The following is an 18,566-nucleotide window of genomic DNA, read 5'->3' as shown; positions in this document are numbered from 1 at the left end:
AAGGTGCAGCTGACACAAGCCCCTGCCTGGAAGGAAGATCTGCACAAGGCACAGCTGACAGACGTCCTGCCTGGAAGTAAGATCTGCACAAGGCACAGCGGACAGAAGTCCTGCCTGGAAGGAAGATCTGCACAAGGTGCAGCTGACAGATGTCCTGCCTGGAAGGAAGATTCGCACAAGGTGCAGCTGACAGAAGCCCCTGCCTGGAAGGAAGATCTGCACAAGGAGCAGCTGACAGAAGCCCTGCCTGGAAGGAAGATCTGCACAGGACGCAGCTGACAGAAGCCCCTACATCAAAAGAAGATCCGCACAAGGCACAGCTGACAGAAGTCCTGCTTGGAAGGAAGATCTGTACAAGGTGCAGCTGACGGAAGTCCTGCCTGGAAGGAAGATTCGCACAAGGCGCAGCTGACAGAACCCCCTGCCTGGAAGGAAGATCCGCACAAGGCGCAGCTGACAGAAGTGCGTCCTCGGAGGAAGATCTGCACAAGGCGCGGCTGACAGAAGTCCTGCCTGGAAGGAAGATCTGCACAAGGCGCGGCTGACAGAAGTCCTGCCTGGAAGGAAGATCTGCACAAGGCGCAGCTGACAGAACCCCCTGCCTGGAAGGAAGATTTGCACAAGGTGCCGCTGAGAGAAGCCCCTGCCTGGAAGGAAGATCCGCACAAGGCGCAGCTGACAGAAGTGCGGCCTGGGAGGAAGATCTGCACAAGGCACAGCTGATTGAAGTCCACCCTGGAAGGAAGATCCGCACAAGGCGCAGCTGACAGAAGTCTAGCCAGGGAGGAAGATCTGCACAAGGCACAGCTGACAGAAGTCTGGCCTGGGAGAAAGATATGCACAAGGCGCAGCTGACAGAAGCCCCTGCCTGGAAGGAAGATCTGCACAAGACGCGGCTGACAGAAGTTCTGCCTAGAAAGGAAATCTGCACAAGGGGCAGCTGACAGAAGGGCTGCCTGGAAAGGAAGATCTGCACAAGGCGCTGCTGACAGAAGTTCTTCCTGGCGGTGACCTCAAAGTAGTGAGAGACCCACAAACCACAAGATCCTTCGAGCCCAGCTAGCCACACTGGGCGCAATGTACATCAAAGGCCTGATTTAGATTTCAGCGGATGGTTTATTCCATCACAAATGTGACAGGTATCCTGCCCGCCCCATTAAAAATGCATTACATCCTGTGGCAATCATAATAAAGCAGACAGGATATATGTCACGTTTTTATAATGCCTTGGAGTAGTTCACAGAGTTTTACTCTTGCAGAACTCCACGAAACTCCACACTCTGCGGACTTCCGCAAGTGGCAGAGTTTGTTAAATTGCACTGCTCTCACTGATCTTTAGTGCCAGGAGTTTGTCCCGCATTGTAAAATCAGCATGAACGGCACTACGCGTCATGCCACAGGGCGCTGCTGCTTTCTGCAGCTCGAATTAACATTCTAATTGAGTGGCCGCTTCATCAACGAGAATAGCAGATTTTACACTCAAGTGGTCGCGACCTACCGCAATGAGCAATCTCGCCAGGAGGACGTCTAGCGCATTATATTTTCTCACAAGCGCTCGCCACCTTACCGTTGGTGAACCGCTTGAGACATAAAACACAGTTCTGCATCACTTTGTGGAGGTTTTTGGAACTCCGCACCTGTGGCTAAAACATCGCAAGCTCCCCCGGCAGAGTGGAATTCTTCCACCACCCCTAGTTTTGAGGCAATAATCTGTTGGACAAACTCCTAACTAGGCCCTATGTCTGCAATAAGTGTTGTAGAAGAAGTGAGATTCATGGCCTTGTGACTATCAGGCCATTATCTGACTTCTGATGAACCCCACAGAGTTAGTGGGCAGCCACCGGGCAGTAGGGGTGCGAAGGACAGGAAATTAGTAAACTTGAATATTAGAATTATGGAAAGATAGAAATGCTGCATCACCTGTGGATAACTGACACCTCCTCCCGATCTTCCAAATGCCCATCCACTCACAAAGTGGCATCCAGGGCACCAAACGGACAACATTATGCCAGATGACATGTAATGGTGGAAAAAGGGGGAAAAAAGAGTAATATGCACACATCTGCTGCGGGGATATGTCAGGTAAATTATTGGTTGTGATGGATTCTCTATAAGTACAAAATGACTGATATTGTTGAATATTAAATTATATGAATCAACGTTTGTTTGCCTTATCTGCGCTTATAATGTATAGGACGGGCCTTCCAGGGAACCCCTCGTTCTGTTTTACGCAAAAGCCCCGGAAGGAGCTGCAACTTACAGAACTTTTTGTACTTTAGGAAGAGCTAAAGGCTTGTTTTTTAAAGTTGTTTTTCGGGCCAGAACCGGGTGCTGTAAGCTGCACTAGTTTCAGGGAGATGGACAGTTGTTATGGCGATAGGAAGCCCCCCTCAACTCACAATAATGTTCGTCTTCCAGGTACAAAGAAACCAGAAATGCTTGAACCAAGGCAGCTGTTGAAAGTGTCAAAGGTGACTTATGAACAGCGGGTAAAGACAGGAGTTGGTATTTGAGATGATCTTAAGTGAATAGGAAAGGAACGAGAAGAAGTGTGTGACTGGAGTTACTTTTGTTGTATACTTCGTAAAGAGTTACTGGAAATGTTGCAGCCCAACCTGATCTATCGCTTTTTCTCGAATCTATTGTTGTTTAAATTAAATCTTGACCATATGCGTCTATCTTAAGCAAAACCTCTAAGCACTTGAGTGTTCCGTGAGCGCCCTTACTTTGCTAAGTTACTCTGTGAACACTTGTAAATCACCTCCTTTTCAGACATTAATAAGATATCACCTGATCAACAGAACTTTTAGTTAAATATCTGTGTATGATGAAAAATTCCTTGCTAAGTTTCAAAGGCTGTAAAGAAGAAGGGGGAGATATACTAAGATTGTGCGCTATATTTGCGTCACAAAAGTGGCACAAAACAGTGCAAAATCAGTTTTTCCTAATTTACTTTCAAGCAAATAATGTAAAAGTAATGTGAAGTATTGCATAGCACTGCGTCGCATTACTTTGTGCCATGAGGGCCTGGCAAGGGTGGTACATGGGTGTTCCCGTGCAACAACCCAAGGCTTCTCACGCTAAACCCAATTTACCAAATACAGTAGATTGGGTTTAGCGTGAGAAAACTGCACCCTTTTAAACTAGGTGCAAGGAAAGAGAAAAGCTTTCATTTCTCCTTCCTTTTCTGACTTTGCATGCTTGCTGCAATGTGCAACATGCATACAAAGTGGGAAAAGCTTTCCCTCGTGCCTAGGCATAGTAGTTAGTACAGGATGGGTGTCCTTCCTGTACAAAACCTATGCTGAATTCACACACACACACCCTAGCGCTCTGGTGCTAAGGTGTGTGCATGGCGCAGGGCTGCTGTAATCAGTGCCAGCGCAAGGGGAAGGGAAGGATAGAGCCATATCTTTGAAAATATGGTGCTCTCCTGCTCCCTCCCTGTCGCGCAACGCAGTGCAGCCTCAAGCTGCATTGCGTGGAAATTTGGTGAATCTCCCCCGAAATGTCTTTTAAAACCAATTAAACATTGTGAATTCTCATTCCATTATGTTTCAATTTATTAATGTTAAATATCTTTACATCCAACAGAAAACAAGCCTTGAATGTGTGAAATGACCATCAATAATGAAGCGAATGCTGTAAATCTTCAATATTAGCAGAAATAATGAGCTACAGTGTTCAGGAAAACATCAGCGCAGTCGGTGACAGAGGAACCTCCACACAAACTGACAGATCCCGGATGAAGCCTCAAGGGCAGTTCAGTGATTGCAAGAGGCTGAGCTGTGCACCTCCACGCCACAAGACGAAGAAATGACCTTAGGAAAATTAAGGCAACAACAATAACAAACCGCCTCCTGTATAAACATGTGTCCAATACCAACTTTGATCATGGGATTTGTATGGTGTGATTACCGCAGTGCTGTTTTCTAAAATGATGACAAGCCATCATTCAGTGCTCTAGGTGAATTGTAAACTCTTTCTGGCCAGACCACAGTAACCAGAGAAGAGCACAACAGAGCGGAGCCGGACAACTGACGGGTAAAGAGGACTTCTTCTATCTACAATACAATAGACTGCCCCAATTTGCGTGCATAGCCATAATCCAATCTAAAGGCACAATCACCTACAAAGACACCTTATAGTGTGGCAAATATTTGGTGGCAATTGCAATGTATTGTTAAAAAAGAAATCAAACGTGCAAAATACTGCGCACAGTGATGGGCCATGTTGGCCCATCAGGAAATACAGTCATGGGATGTAGACAAATATGTACCCGACCCGCAGACACTAACCAAGAAAGAAGAATCATACACATGCAGCACGAGCTTTAGTTTGTCATCACTACTCAAGGTTAATAAGCACCCGTACACAGGACAAAAACCATTCAAGTGCAGTGAATGTAGGAAGAGCTTTAATAGGTTATCAAACCTACGAAGACACCAGCAAATACACACAGGGGAAAAAACATTTAAGTGCAGTGAATGTGCAAAGTGCTTTAGTCACTTATCAAATCTTCAAACTCATCAGCGAATACACACAGGGGAAAAACCATTCAAGTGCAGTGAATGTGTGAAGAGCTTTAATAGGTTATCAAACCTACGAAGACACCAGCAAATACACACAGGGGAAAAAACATTCAAGTGCAGTGAATGTGCAAAGTGCTTTAGTCACTTATCAAATCTTCAAACTCATCAGCGAATACACACAGGGGAAAAACCATTCAAGTGCAGTGAATGTGTGAGGAGCTTTAGTAGGTTATCAAACCTCCAAATACATCAGCAAATACACACAGGCGAAAAAACATTCAAGTGCAGTGAACGTGCAAAGTGCTTTAGTCACTTAGCAAATCTTCAAACACATCAGCGAATACACACAGGGGAAAAACCATTCAAGTGCAGTGAATGTGTGAAGAGCTTTAGTGGGTTATCAAGCCTCCAAACACATCAGCGGATACACACAGGGGAAAAACCATTCAAGTGCAGTGAATGTGTGAAGAGCTTTAGTAGGTTATCAGACCTACAAAGTCATCAGCGAACTCACACAGGAGAAAAACCATTCAAGTGCAGTGAATGTGTGAATAGCTTTAGTCGATTATATCACTTACAAAGACATCAGCGAACACACACTGAGGAAAAACCATACCAGTGCAGTGAATGTGGGAAGAGCTGTAGTCGATTAGAAAACCTACAAAGACATCAGCGAATACACACAGGGGAAAAACCATACCAGTGCAGTGAATGTCCAAAGAGCTTTAGTCACTTATCAAACCTGCAAACACATCAGCGAATACATACAGGGGAAAAACCATCAAGTGCAGTGAATGTGCAAAGTGCTTTAGTCAGTTAATTCGCCTTCAAACGCATACTCAAACACACACAAGGGAAAAAACATTCAAGGGCAGTAAATGTGCAAAGTGATTTAGTCAGTTATCAAACCTCCAAATACATCAGCGAATACACACAGGGGAAAAACCATTTGAGATTGCTGTGAATGTTGGAAGAGCTTTAGTCTGTTGTCAAACCTACGAAGACATCAACAAACACACACGGGGAAAAAAAGCCATTCAAGTGCAGTGAATGTGGGAAGAGCTTTAGTCAATTATCAAAGCTACAAAGTCATCAGCGAACACACATGGGGAAAATATATAGGGGCACTAAGTGTATGAAGGACTTTTGTCGATTTTCGATCCCACACAGCCCTCAGTCAATACACTCCTTCATTCAACTCACATCGAAATAATCCTAGAGATGCAGAGACTCCGGAGAGATCTTAAGAACATCAAAAATGATATTAACCCCTGTGAGGACATAGACAAGAGCAGAACAGTGCAGTTATTGTGAGAGGAATGAATTACGGAAAAAGATAAAATTCTAATTATGTGGGACATTGAAATACCAGATGATAGAAGACCGGACTAGCAGTAAAGAAGAAAACCAGATAACAGTATTTGCAGAATTATAGAAGTGTTTGTTTCCAGTGATTGTTCACTTCTGTACACATAGCAAATCGACATGATGCACCAGGATACACAGTGGGAGACTAGCACAATGTGGATTAAAAGAAAAGAAACATTCTTGATTTTTATTTGGTGAAGAAGAAATACAAAGAAAAACACTCTGTCGTACCTGATCACACTACCACTAAAAGCAACACTGAACAATACTGGGACTAACAACAGTACTTTCAGCTAACTTGTCGGATTTTTGATAAAACCTACAAACCCAACACACCCAGAGTGGATATGTTGTCACGGCTCTGGAGATGGAAGCTTCATTGGTAAAATGTATGTATTACTATTAACAAATGCCACTGCAGCATATGTAATGAACTAAAGCGAAGCACAGGTATTCAAGAAATAACCTATTTTTAGATATGAAAAAGTATATACCTTGTTTTTAAGTAACATTTGCTGCATCTTTTGCAGACTGTGTTTGGTTAATGGATCAGCTTGTGCCTCGGACCTTATAACGAAGTGTGACCTGTGGCTCCTCTCCAACTTGACTCCCCCTATTCATTTTGTGCCTTGTCAAACTCTTCTTTTTACCAGGATTGAGCCACTGTAAGCAGCAGACTCTGTTTGAAGAATGTGGTGAAATAGTGAAATCCCACATCAGAGGCATATATGGACTAGGACAATCAGTTGCACTCCCAGCAACTCGTCTTTCACACTGATTGTCCCTTGTCCCCAATTGTTCGGAAGGATTTGTCGTATGAATGCCAGAAGTGGCAGTGACATTCATGAAGCTGAAAATAACAGGAATGTGTGGGAGATAGAGAGGGGGAGAGATAAAGAGAGCGAGAGAGACAAAGAAAGGGGGAGAAAAAGATAGATGGAAGGAGGGGGAACGGCAGGTGATTTGTATTCACCTAAAAATAAGCAGCTGATCGAGGAAGCCTGGGAGGCCTAGTCTGCAGTCCCCTGAAGTGGATCCTCAGTGCCGGGCCCCTCCAGTTGCTTCCCCCGCTGGCACCCCTTGGCAAAGAGCACAATGGCGAGAAGAGGAAGTGAGAGGACACACAGGCGTCGGCAGCAGTCGTGCACCCAGCACAACAAGAAGTCTATGTACAACCGGGCAAGTGGGCAGCCCGCGTGGAAGCAGTCTGTAGGCCGCAAACAGGGGAGGAGATGTACTCCAGCCAAGAGCAAAACCAGACCTCAGGGAGAGCGCTAGCAGTACTCTCTGTGACCAGTCCCAGTTTGTGGGTCCGCGTCCATGCAGGGGGACAAGCGTGGGGTCCGGGTCACATTCAGCACAACACGTGTCCTCAATTACGGCCGTCCGGCTGTGCGTGCATTTAGTCCACCATCAGACCACAGAGCCTGCTCACCCCACCTATAGCCCCAGTCCAGCTGGCGGGCCCCTCCCCTCGTCCAGGGTCAAAGGGGTTTTTCAGCACGTTGTAGAGTGGCTCCAGCCACGCAGCCTTGGGAGCACCAACAGCAGCCCCAGGGCAGCCACTCCCAGTGACGCAGCCAACAAGCAGCGCGGCTGCCACACACCCGGCCGGCCAGCAGTTGGGGCCCAGGGCACAGCACCCTCGCAGAAGGCAGACGCGGAGGCCGCACAGCAAGGCATCCCACGCCGCACCAACCTCTCCAGAAAGACTCGCAAGCAGGGCAGTCGGCACTCCGCAAATCAGAAGGCCCTCATATGGAAGCTGGGGCCCTCTGCCTCCGGGGCCCCCAGTCGTCCAATGCCGATCCGTATCCCCCGCTGTTGCAATGTGAGTCCGGGCGCATGTCCTCGGTTGCCTTCAGGGCAGGCAGTGATGGCAGCTGGCAACGTCCAAAATGGAGATCTCACCCGTCCCGGGGATTTGCAGCCCCGTCGTTACAGGTAGGAGACCCAAGTGGATTCCGCAAGCTGGCAGACAGCTTCTGCAGCAGGGAGACTCCCAGGGTCAACGATGACTCAAGTCCCGGCTGGGAGCTCTGCTACAGTACTACCGCATGTTTGGCGACAAGCCACGCCCCCATGGGGTCCTTCACCTTATCCCCTCAGGTAATGGGTTGGATAATCCCTTGGGGGAGTCTTGGCTCTAGACCTACACACACTTTAGGTACATTTAGAGTAGTGTTCACATAGTAGGAGTATGCTAGTTTACTGCCTTTTTTATATTCGTGCATATATACAATTGTTTAGCACCATGGTAGAACTATATCTACTATTTTCTCCTTTGGTTCTTGTAATCACGTTTATCTACTTCTGTCTCATAATCATTGCAGCACACATATTTTATGCAAGAATAACGTTGGTTCAATAAATATTATTGAAAATGTCAAACTGTGTATTTTCTGTATGTTTCTCGGAGAACAAGTAAGCAACAGTGACTGAGTTTAAGGTATTGTACTCTTTCCATGATCCCTGAGGAGTCAGGGTTGTCATGTTCAGTGGTTACCAGAAACCATTCGCTCTTTGGTAAGGTTAGGGAGGCTTGCGTGGCACTGTGAGCTAGCTGGTCTATAGTCAAACAAGTCCTGTGGGGGTGTCCGGAATCAGTCTTGACAACTTACTCTTAGTTCATGTTGTCCAAACAATACGCGGGTCCTACAGATTGGTAGGAACTACACAAAATGGCACCACCTACATCAGTTAGGCTCTTATTTAATGGTCAAATCTGATTAGTTCTGTCGCGCTTTCTCAGAGATCCCTATTCACATTTTAACCGGATTCGCCCGTAGTGGAAAGGGAAACATATCCGTCTCAGCTGAGTAGGTATACCCTATGTATTGACTGTAGGTTCAATCAAGCTTAGAGGATTTAAAGTTCCCGCATTGTGAAACAACAATCTCTATAAAATATCAGTTAAATACTAATGCTGTGACAATGACTGAACAGGATGAAAACATTGAAGAACAGATAGTTGGACTATATATTTCAGAAAATTGCAGACAGGCAGTTACTTATGGCCTCCCGGCGACAAATGGAGATGTTATCTTACTGGTTGAGGCACACAAAGCTTACCGAACAGAGGTATTCTGTTCTTGGGTTAAATTCCCACCTGCAGATGCACGCAAATGGTTGTTTCATGAATACATTGAAGATGAACCACCTGATGAGTAGTTCCCATATGGGGACTTAGAAGTCCTATTAACTTACCAAGAGCACATTAATTGGTTTAAAGGCACCCAACCCCATACCACAAAACATTCGAGACTTGGTCCGCTCAGCAGAGAAGGAGCGACCTGGCTGGTCATAGCTTCATACACACCCCATCCAGACATTGATGCTTTACCATTAGCAGGAATGTGCAAACTTTACAGAGATTTAGTAAAAATATACAGAAATTGAACACAATACATAATGAGAACATTGACAGTCCAACCCGCGGGCTGCTCTGGCTACACATCCACACATGGCTACCACGGGTATTAGCCCACAAACACTAAATGCCATTATGGGAAAAGTTCCCACCCCAGGAGAAAATCCCATTCTAGATAGCACAAAAAACAGCACAGCTTGAAGCAGTTTTTCCCCACACAGGCTCGCAGGAAAAACACAGAATATTGACAATTTGCTTGCCAATGGGGATGGCTCCCCAGTTAGAAGATTGTGCCACTTGGGGTACAATTTACTCTGCCGTATAAACCAGAACACATAGTACCCATTCAATAGCAGTTATACCAGATGTACTGAAACAGATTCAGAATGAGTATCAGGCAGAGCCTTCCTTAGATCTAGGGCTGAAACTCATGGACAATTTTGCCCAGGTATCAGCAATTATTTTGAGTAACATAAAAGGGCAGGCAGCAGTGGTGGCTCTACGCCAACGCCTGAGGAAATTTACTCCTGCACAGCGGGAGCACGAATTGCCGGAGATTATCTAAAATAAATATGCCTCTCTAAGCAAAGATAATCTGGGAGCCAAACATGGGAAACCAATAGCTAAGAGTAGTTCTGCAAAAGATAACTCTAAGCAAGCACCTGATTCTTCAAAGTAGTAATGGGATAATAAAAAAATAAAACAAAACACAGTCACAGGACCACACCGAACGAAAAAACTATTTGCAATTTGAGAAACCGTGACAATATTAGAACGTTTGATAGCTATCAGGATACTGATACAAGTTCATCTCGTTTCTTTCAGGAGACATCCGAAAAGCATTAGGAGAAAGCCGGACAGTCAGAGTACAGATTGGAAGAGCGAGTCAAGCTGAAAAGGAAGACACATTGCACTTTGGGCTACATCATTAAACAGAAAGACAAGCAAAAGACGTCAAACCTCAATTTAAAAAGAAGAAGGTGGTCAAGATTAAAATGACAAATTCCCAGGCTACTGAGGACTCTGCTTCATAACAGGGAATGGGCAGTGTTTCAGTAGTCACCATAGCTCGCCAGAACCTGATGGACTTTCTGGGGGTAGTAGCACTGAGTGAGCATATCATGGTGGAAACACCTGATACAAGAATACATGTCCATATCGTTTATATGAAATAACGGTCCAGATGGAGGAGGTCATACCTAGGAAAATAAAGGGTCTGGTTTGGGAGAACCTGACCTATGGTTATGACAATCATTTGGCTGAAAAGGGTTGGCGACCTGAGTTCGCAATTGATTGCCCAATGGGAGAATAAGTTACTTTACCTGCCTTCTCTGGCCTCGTACCAGAATCAGTTAAAAATTCTTAGCACAGGAGTTGGCGTTAGATCTGGCTCCTGCATTTGACTGCAATCATGTTGGGTGGGATGGTGAGTCACTGCATCATGAAATCCCATTAAAATCAATTCCTTAACCGCAGAGACAATACCCATTTAAACATGAGGTAAAGAAACAAGTTAGGGAGATCTTGTATCTTAGGGAGATCTTAGATCAACTTGTGATGAATAATCCCTTGCTTCTGTAATGAAACCCGATAATTCATATTATTTAGTCTTAGATTACAAACATTAAAACACGTACACACATAGTTACAGTACGAAATGCACACAATGCCGCACCAATGAATAACATTGTGTCGAAAAACTCTAGATATCTCAAATGGATTTTTCTGCCAAAACATAGCCCTGGAGGCAGATATTTGACAGTATTCTCAGCGCTAGGCTCTCACTGTCAATTTTGTTGATTACCCTAGGTGTATAAGAATAGCCCTGGGTTGTTCGCAGCCAGGAAAACAGAGTTACTTCAAAATTTTAATAAGGAGGCTTTTCTTATGTAGATGAAATATATCTGCTGGATAATGAATGAATGGAACACTTGTCTAGGGTAAACCCAAAAATTCTTGAATCAAAAAAATAAAAAATTGCCCACGTCAGTGTCCTATTTGTAGGGTACGAATTGTCAAGTGAAAAAAAAAAAGCCTGGTGGTAAAATCTTCAGACATATGTGCCCTACTCCAGCCTCTTACAACTCTGAGAAGACTACAATCCATTTTAGGATTCCTGAATTTTGACAGGACATACATTTTGGATTATGCAGAAAGGTTAGAACCTTTCTATGACTTAATTATATCTGATTTGTCAGTGCACCATTGGACACAGAAACATACTGATATCCTATGTTCTGTATACGCTGACATTTACACACACGTCAACACGACTAACTTGGTTATTTGCATAGTCACTGGACTTACCGGGTACAGGTGGGCCTCGTTTGAACTGGCTTCCTCTGATTCTTGTATATGTAACTAATTAGTGGGTTAGATTGATAGTTTGACCGTTTGTCAACCATTTTGCCTAAATATTCCCTCTTTGCCTCTCTACAGCTTCGAGTTTTATCATTCAAAAATCGAAGGCTATGCTCGTCGTCAAGGCCCGCTAGGTAATGACACCTATAATAAAGCGTGGCTCTTTGTCTACATTTGGGTGTCTAATTGTATTGCGTCTTTACTATGTATCTCTAATTATACAAGTTTTTTTCTTTTTAGATTCCGTTATCAGGCCATGTTTGCGAGAATCTATAACAAGGCACATCTTTACATTTTATTTGCATAATCGTATAGACGACTGTGTCGCAACATTGAAATTCTAAAGGTACTTCCGTAATGAGTATTATCCATTGGTTATGCATGTTTCAGTGTTGCATTTTAAACCAGCTTAGTCTCTCGGATCAAATGTAACAAGCCTTTATTGTTTACTTGTATCAATGCGAGGTATATATTTTCTTTATTTGGATGTCCAACTGTATTACTCTCCTACGGTACGAGTCTAATACGCTATTCACTGCCCGTTTTACGTATCCAGTTTTTGGTTAACATGCGATTTTCGTAAATTTTCAATAATAAGGTATTTTTTAATGCCTTATTTCCATGATTCTGTGGACGAATGTTTTGGAATATTGAAATGTTTCAGGTTTTCGCCCAATATGAATTATAGACAGTTTAGTCTTTTAATTGAACTTTACAAGTCTTCAATGCCCACAATAAATTTGCGTTTGCTAAATCCGTGGCATTTCTACTGTTTAACAATATAGTATAGTTATGATGTGGATATCTGATCTACACTAATCAATTAGAGTATATTAAAATTTATTATTTTTGGCGTTTTTCAACCTGATTATATCCTTTAGTATTAGCCGTAACAAGTAATTATTATTCATCACGAACAAAAATTACTAAAAACTAATTTCTGAATTATATTTAATTCTTTTTAATATATAAGGAATACGTGAACAATATTTCCTCTTCTGTTCTGTCACATTCGACATCACGAATTAGACAGCAATTCACAACAGAGTAATGCCACTAGAACAAAAATAAATCTGAAACATTTCTAGTAAGTAAAAATCGAAATCCTCCTATGGTTACCGAATATATCTTTTTGTTTTCTCTTTTGGTTTATTTTTGAAAAAAACATTTTTTTTCTTTATTTCAGATAATTTAATCATGAGTGTGACCTGCAAATCTTAATCGTTTTTTGTTGAATTATCAAAATTGTCTCATAAGTAAGTATTGTATTAATTATCCCTATAATCCAGATAGGGTATTATCTATGCTCAGAGTAAAAATTGGTAGCAACCTGACCCTTTGTCCATGTTAGTAATATTTGGTTACGGATCTAGATGAGCATTGCAGTACACCACATATATAGACTTGATTTGTTTATAAGTCTTTCTTGTCCATTGTTGGGAGAATATAATTTTGGTTTGTCAAATTATGAGTTCTGTCGATATGTTGTTATAACTGATTTAATAGAACATGCATCTTTTTAATAGAGAGTATTATGGTTATTATGTGATACATTGAATGTAACATTATTCTAATAAAGGTATTTTACTATATACTTTTTTCTTAGGCAATTAGTGGCTATTCCTGAAGAAAGCGCTGGTTCGCCGAAACGCGCGTCGAGATTATTATTGTGCCACATTTCCTCTTTTTTGTTTTATATTTTATTTATACCTGTGATCTTGTGGTTTTTTTTTTCAAACAAATTTTTATTGATTTTTTGCACAACAAATATTCAAGGCACAATCCGCCAATAAGCCCACGCAGGGGCATTTCAAAATTCAAAGCATACTGTTTACACCACAGACAAATGGGAGGGTCGGAGCTTCCCATGATCGCAATGTACCCCAGGCCCATCTGCAACGTATCTGTAGAGTTCAGCATCTAGGAAGATGAGGCACAGTCCTAACGTCTACCATTAAGGATAATTGCTGAGAGCAGTGATGCCTCAGTGAATGTCGTTGCGCTGTGTGCTCTCTCTATGCTCTCCAGACCAACCAGTTGTCAGCGTGTGTGCCCAACTAGTATTGTCTCTCCAGGGCTCAACGAGAATCGAAAAGTGGATACTATACCAGGAACAAAAATTTAAAATCCCCAACACGCCCTTCTCCCCCCGAACTCCCTTTCCCACCCCTCTCCCCAGTGGTGGAATTGCTATACAGGAGCGTGCCAACCGTGTGGTGACCCTCAGAGCTGGAACATATGCAGGGCTCTGAGTGTGGAAGGGCAGACCGCTGACGGCAGGCCCTTCGAGAGGAAGGAAACCAAAGGTCCCCATCGGAACTCAAAGTTCTTAAAGTCTTCTCGGGAGATATCAGACATGCGTTCCAAGCTTAGCAGCTGCCATAGGCGGGAATGCCATAGTGACATCGCCGGCGCTTCCCTCTTCTTCCATGCAGCCGCTACAGCCAGTTTGGCAGCTCCTAAACAGAGCCACATAATTCTCTTATCAGCCCTGGTTTGGTGTTCTAGTAATGGGTCTCTAATACTAAGCAGAGCCTCTGCCATTGAAGTCGGGACGCGGTATCCCAGGATGGTCTTCATCTGAGCCAGAATCTCCTCCCAAGATGGCCTGATGGAGGGGCAGTCCCACCAGATGTGTTGGAAGTCTCCCAAAAGGCCACAACCCCTCCAACATCTATCAGATTTACCTGGAAATATTCTTGCTAGCTTAGATGGGTATAAGTACCAATCCATCATTACCTTCAGATGGGCTTCTCTTAAAGCTGTGGATTGATTGAACTTAAAGATATCCGTCCACAGGTGGGACCACTCTTCTTCCGAGAAGTCCCGTTGGGCCATCCCCTCCCACCAGGACATGAAGCGGGGACGTGGGGCGATTTCCGTAGAGAGAAGGAGTTTATACAGCGCAGAGATAGCCCCCTTCATGGATTTAGCTTTAATGAGGAATGATTCGAACCTGGTGATGGGTCTGGTGGCACCCGTCCTAATACGGGGGTCAAGAGCCCAGTGCAGCAGCTGTGCGTGATGGTATCGCTCGTGGTCCCCTACCCCATAGTCCCGTTTGCAATTCTCGAAGGTGAGGGGGTCATGGTTGTGAAATAGATGCGTTAGTGCGAGGCATCCACCCTCCCTCCAGGCATCAAACGTCCCCTCCCGAAGCGCTGGGGGGAATGAAGAGGTGAAGTGAATTGGTGTGAATGGTGACGGGAAGGACGTCCAACCCTCCTGCTCCGCCACGGAGTCCCACACCCTAAGAGTAGTGCGCGTTGGGGTGCTGATGTATGCATTTGGGGGTCTGTCCTTTTTATTGCGCCAGATCAAGTCCCAGATCATCCTGCCTGCTACACTGCGGTCCATGTGGAGCCAGTGCTTCTCTGATTCCTTTTGTGACCACTCGACCAGAATGCGCAGTTGGGCCGCCTTGTAATAGAGTCTAAGATCAGGGAGTCCAGCACCCCCCTCCCTCTGTGGTCGACGGAGCATGAAAAAGGAAAAGCGTGCCCGCCCTCCCTGCCAAACAAACTTCAGGATCATTGTCTTCAGGCGTTTAAAAAAATCCTCTTCCAGTTCTATGGGGAGCGCCTGAAATAGGTAAAGCAGTTTGGGGAGGAGAGTCATCTTTATAGCATGGATGCGCCCCAGCCAGGAGAGAAAGAGCGGCTTCCAACCTGCCAGATCCTTTTGAGTGCGGGAGAGGATTGGGGAAAAATTGGCTGCATATAGTTGCTCAACCTTAGGCGTCAGCTGTACCCCCAGATATTGTATGGAAGAGGACGCCCACTCCAGAGGCGTTAGCGTTCGGAGTTGTAAGGACTCCGTGTGCGAGAGAGTAAGATTAAGAATGTAGGACTTATCCAGGTTGACCTTGAAGCCCGCCGCTCTTTCGAAGGAGCTAAGCACTTCCTGTAAACAAGGGAGTGAACCCAGCGGGTTAGACAAGGAGAGGAGGACATCATCCGCAAAGAGGGAGATTTTGTGGGTTTCACCCGTAAAAGGGAGGCCCTCTATCCCCTGGTGTTCCCTTATCGCTATAGCTAGGGGCTCTATACTAAGGGCGAAGAGTAGAGGGGAGAGGGGGCAACCCTGTCTAGTCCCCCTGGAGTGGTAAAATGAGGTAGATTGCACCCCGTTGACCGAGACTCTAGATTTTGGGTGTCTATAGTTGGCCCGTATCATTGTTATAAACTGAGGGGAGAAGCCAAATTTCGCGAGTGTGGCCCACAGGAAACGCCAGTCCACTCGGTCAAATGCCTTTTCAGCATCTAGGCCGACCAGGACCACAGGAATATCAAATTTGTTGGCTTTCTCGATTAAGTGGACGATACGTCGGGTGTCGTCATGTGTTTGACGTCCCTTAATGAAGCCCGACTGGTCGGGATGGATAAGAAGTGGCATGAGGTCCTACATTCTTTTGGCTAGTATGGAGGAGTACAGCTTTGCATCAATGTTTAGGAGTGCAATGGGCCTGTAGGAGGCGCAACGAGTGGGGTCCTTGCCTGGTTTGGGGATCACGGAGATCACCGCCTCGGCCATGGAGTCCGCGGTGTCGCCGTCCGTGGCCATCCGGTTAAAAAGCCGGACTAGGTGAAGACTAATGTCAGCCGCAAAAGTCTTGTAAAAGACCGCGGTATACCCATCAGTGCCAGGCGCCTTGTGGGGTTTCAGTGCTTTGATAGCTGCTTGAACTTCCTCGAGAGTGATTGGAGCAGTGAGAGCCTCATTCCATTCCGGGGCGACCTGTGGGATCGGCAAGTCCTGCAGGAAGGCTTGTTGATGGGCTGTGTCAAGGGTATCAGTCGCATACAGGGATTTGTAAAAGGACCCAAATAGATCCACCTTGTCCTCGTCTTTATTGAATCAGAGTCCCTGACATGTCTTGGATACCCCCTATATATTCTCTTTCTCGTTTGTCCTTCAGTTGTCTGGCCAAGTGTTTCCCTATCTTATTACCCTGAGTATAGGATAGGTTGCGCAGCTTGAGGAGGGTGAACTCTGACCTGTTATTATAGATGGCCCGCAACTTGCCTCTGAGTGCCGTGAGTGTGCGGAGCGTCTGTCTAGTGGGAGCATGTTTATGGGCCCTCTCAGCAGTCGTTAGTTCTACCTCTATGTCTTCCCTTTCTTTAGCTCGCTGTTTATTCAGGGCTGAATTGAGCGCTATGTATTTACCTCGCAGAACTGCTTTAAAAGTGTCCCAGGTGTTATAGTCAGAGGTCTCGTCTGGGTCGTTAAAGGAGAAGAAGTCTTTGATAGTCTCCCTCAGCTGCGCAGTCGATTCCTTATCCCTCGACAAGGCTTCTGGGAAGTACCACCGGGCAGGTTTCGGGGCATTGCCAAGCCAAGTAAGACACACCGTATACATCCCATGATCAGACACCGAGATGGGGAGTATCTTAGCATCCTGTAGGTTACCCTGTAGGGACTGACTTCAAAAAATGTAATCCAGTCGCGAATAAGACTGGTGCACATGTGAAAAGAAGGAGTAATCTCGGGTAAGTGGGTGTAAGACCCGCCATTTGTCCAAAAGTCCCATGTTCCCCATGCAAGTCTGTACAGAGTCGGAGAAAGTACCTATGTCTAATCGGCGTGTGTGCGTGCTATTAAGTGTTGGGTGCCAGACCAGGTTAAAATCCCCCAGGAGAATTAAAGGGCCCTCTGCAAAATCATTCACCTTTCCCAACAGTGAAAGTAAGAAAGTCTTTTGGCCTGTATTGGGGGCTTAAATTGACGCAAAAGTGCACATCTTACCCTTCATACGGCCTTTGACCATCAGCCATCTCCCCTCTTTGCCCATAGGTTGAAACCGAGCGGCTGTGCTGAAGATAAGTGCCACCCCCTTCTGCTTAGTGGATGCTGAGGCTTTATAGATAAGGGGATATGACTTATGTTTAAGGCGGTGGTCTTCAGTTTCCTGTAGAGCCACTATATCCAAATGCTGATCTGAAATATATTCCCAGACCTTTTGGCGTTTCTGCGGGGAGTTGAGCCCCTTGACATTCCAGGTTCCTATAGTGAGTGGCATTCTAAGGCAATCCTAATGTTCCCTCTATAGAAGCCATCCTCCGCCCTGTCCTCCTGAGCTTAGCATGCCCACCTCCCATCCTTCCCTGCCCGTGTTGATGAAGTCCCCCGCCCACGGTGATGAGGCCACCACAGCCCCCATTCATGCCAGAGCCCCCCTTCCAGCGCCACCCCCAGCCAGACCATAATATATCTCTCAAATGAATTACGGTGAGGATTCGCACTGTAACATTACCACCAATCCCTCCCTTCCCCAATACACCCCAACAGATCAATGCAAGAACAGCTCCAAACATGAAATCCATTTGTCGAATTTAGACCCAGGTCACTGTAACGTCAGTTCAAACTTGTAGTATATGAGTACTTGTGTGGGTTATTTGGCAGTGGCGGCTCGACGGCTCGAGACCCCCCGCCCCGTCCGCCAACCCTGTTGCCATACTTATCTAAGTGCGACCATCAAGAAAGCTCTCAGGATCCGGCACCTGTGTCCTTGGAAACCTCCTGAATTGCTGCCGCTTTTTCTTGTGCCACTGTCTCTAGATTCGGCTTGTGGGTTTTCCTGGAAGAGCGTCCGCGCCTCACCTTCTGCCATCCGTCACCTGTCGCTTGGGAAGACCAGAGCGGAGTTCTCGCCGAACCTCCCCCTTCTTCGTCGCCCGGTCGGTCCTCCTCTTGTGGAATACCCAGTAGGGAGCAGGTGTCCCTCAAGGAACGCAATTGGTGTAGGGTTCCGTTCCATTTGAAGATTAACCTAAAGGGGTGTCCCCAGAAGTAAGGGATCCCTTCGTTGCGGAGGAAGGTGGTGGCTATTTTAAACGATCTCCTCTTTTGTAGGGTGATTGCCGATAGGTCCTGGAAGAGTTCCACAGCATGGCCCTGATATTGAAGGGGCTGTTTGAGACGTGCCGACTTTA

General features: G+C 45.4%; 1 pseudogene; it reads left to right on the top strand.

The window, feature by feature from the left end:
• Positions 1-8,252, top strand: part of LOC144806620 (uncharacterized) — a 161,958-nt pseudogene extending 153,706 nt beyond the window's left edge.
• Positions 8,253-18,566: the final 10,314 nt, after the last annotated feature.

The sequence above is a fragment of the Lissotriton helveticus genome (assembly GCF_964261635.1).
Source record: "Lissotriton helveticus chromosome 1_1 unlocalized genomic scaffold, aLisHel1.1 SUPER_1_unloc_90, whole genome shotgun sequence".
Taxonomy (NCBI): Eukaryota; Metazoa; Chordata; class Amphibia; order Caudata; family Salamandridae; genus Lissotriton; species Lissotriton helveticus.
The sequence above is the reverse complement of the archived record's forward strand: the minus strand, read 5'-3'. Positions and strand labels throughout refer to the sequence as shown.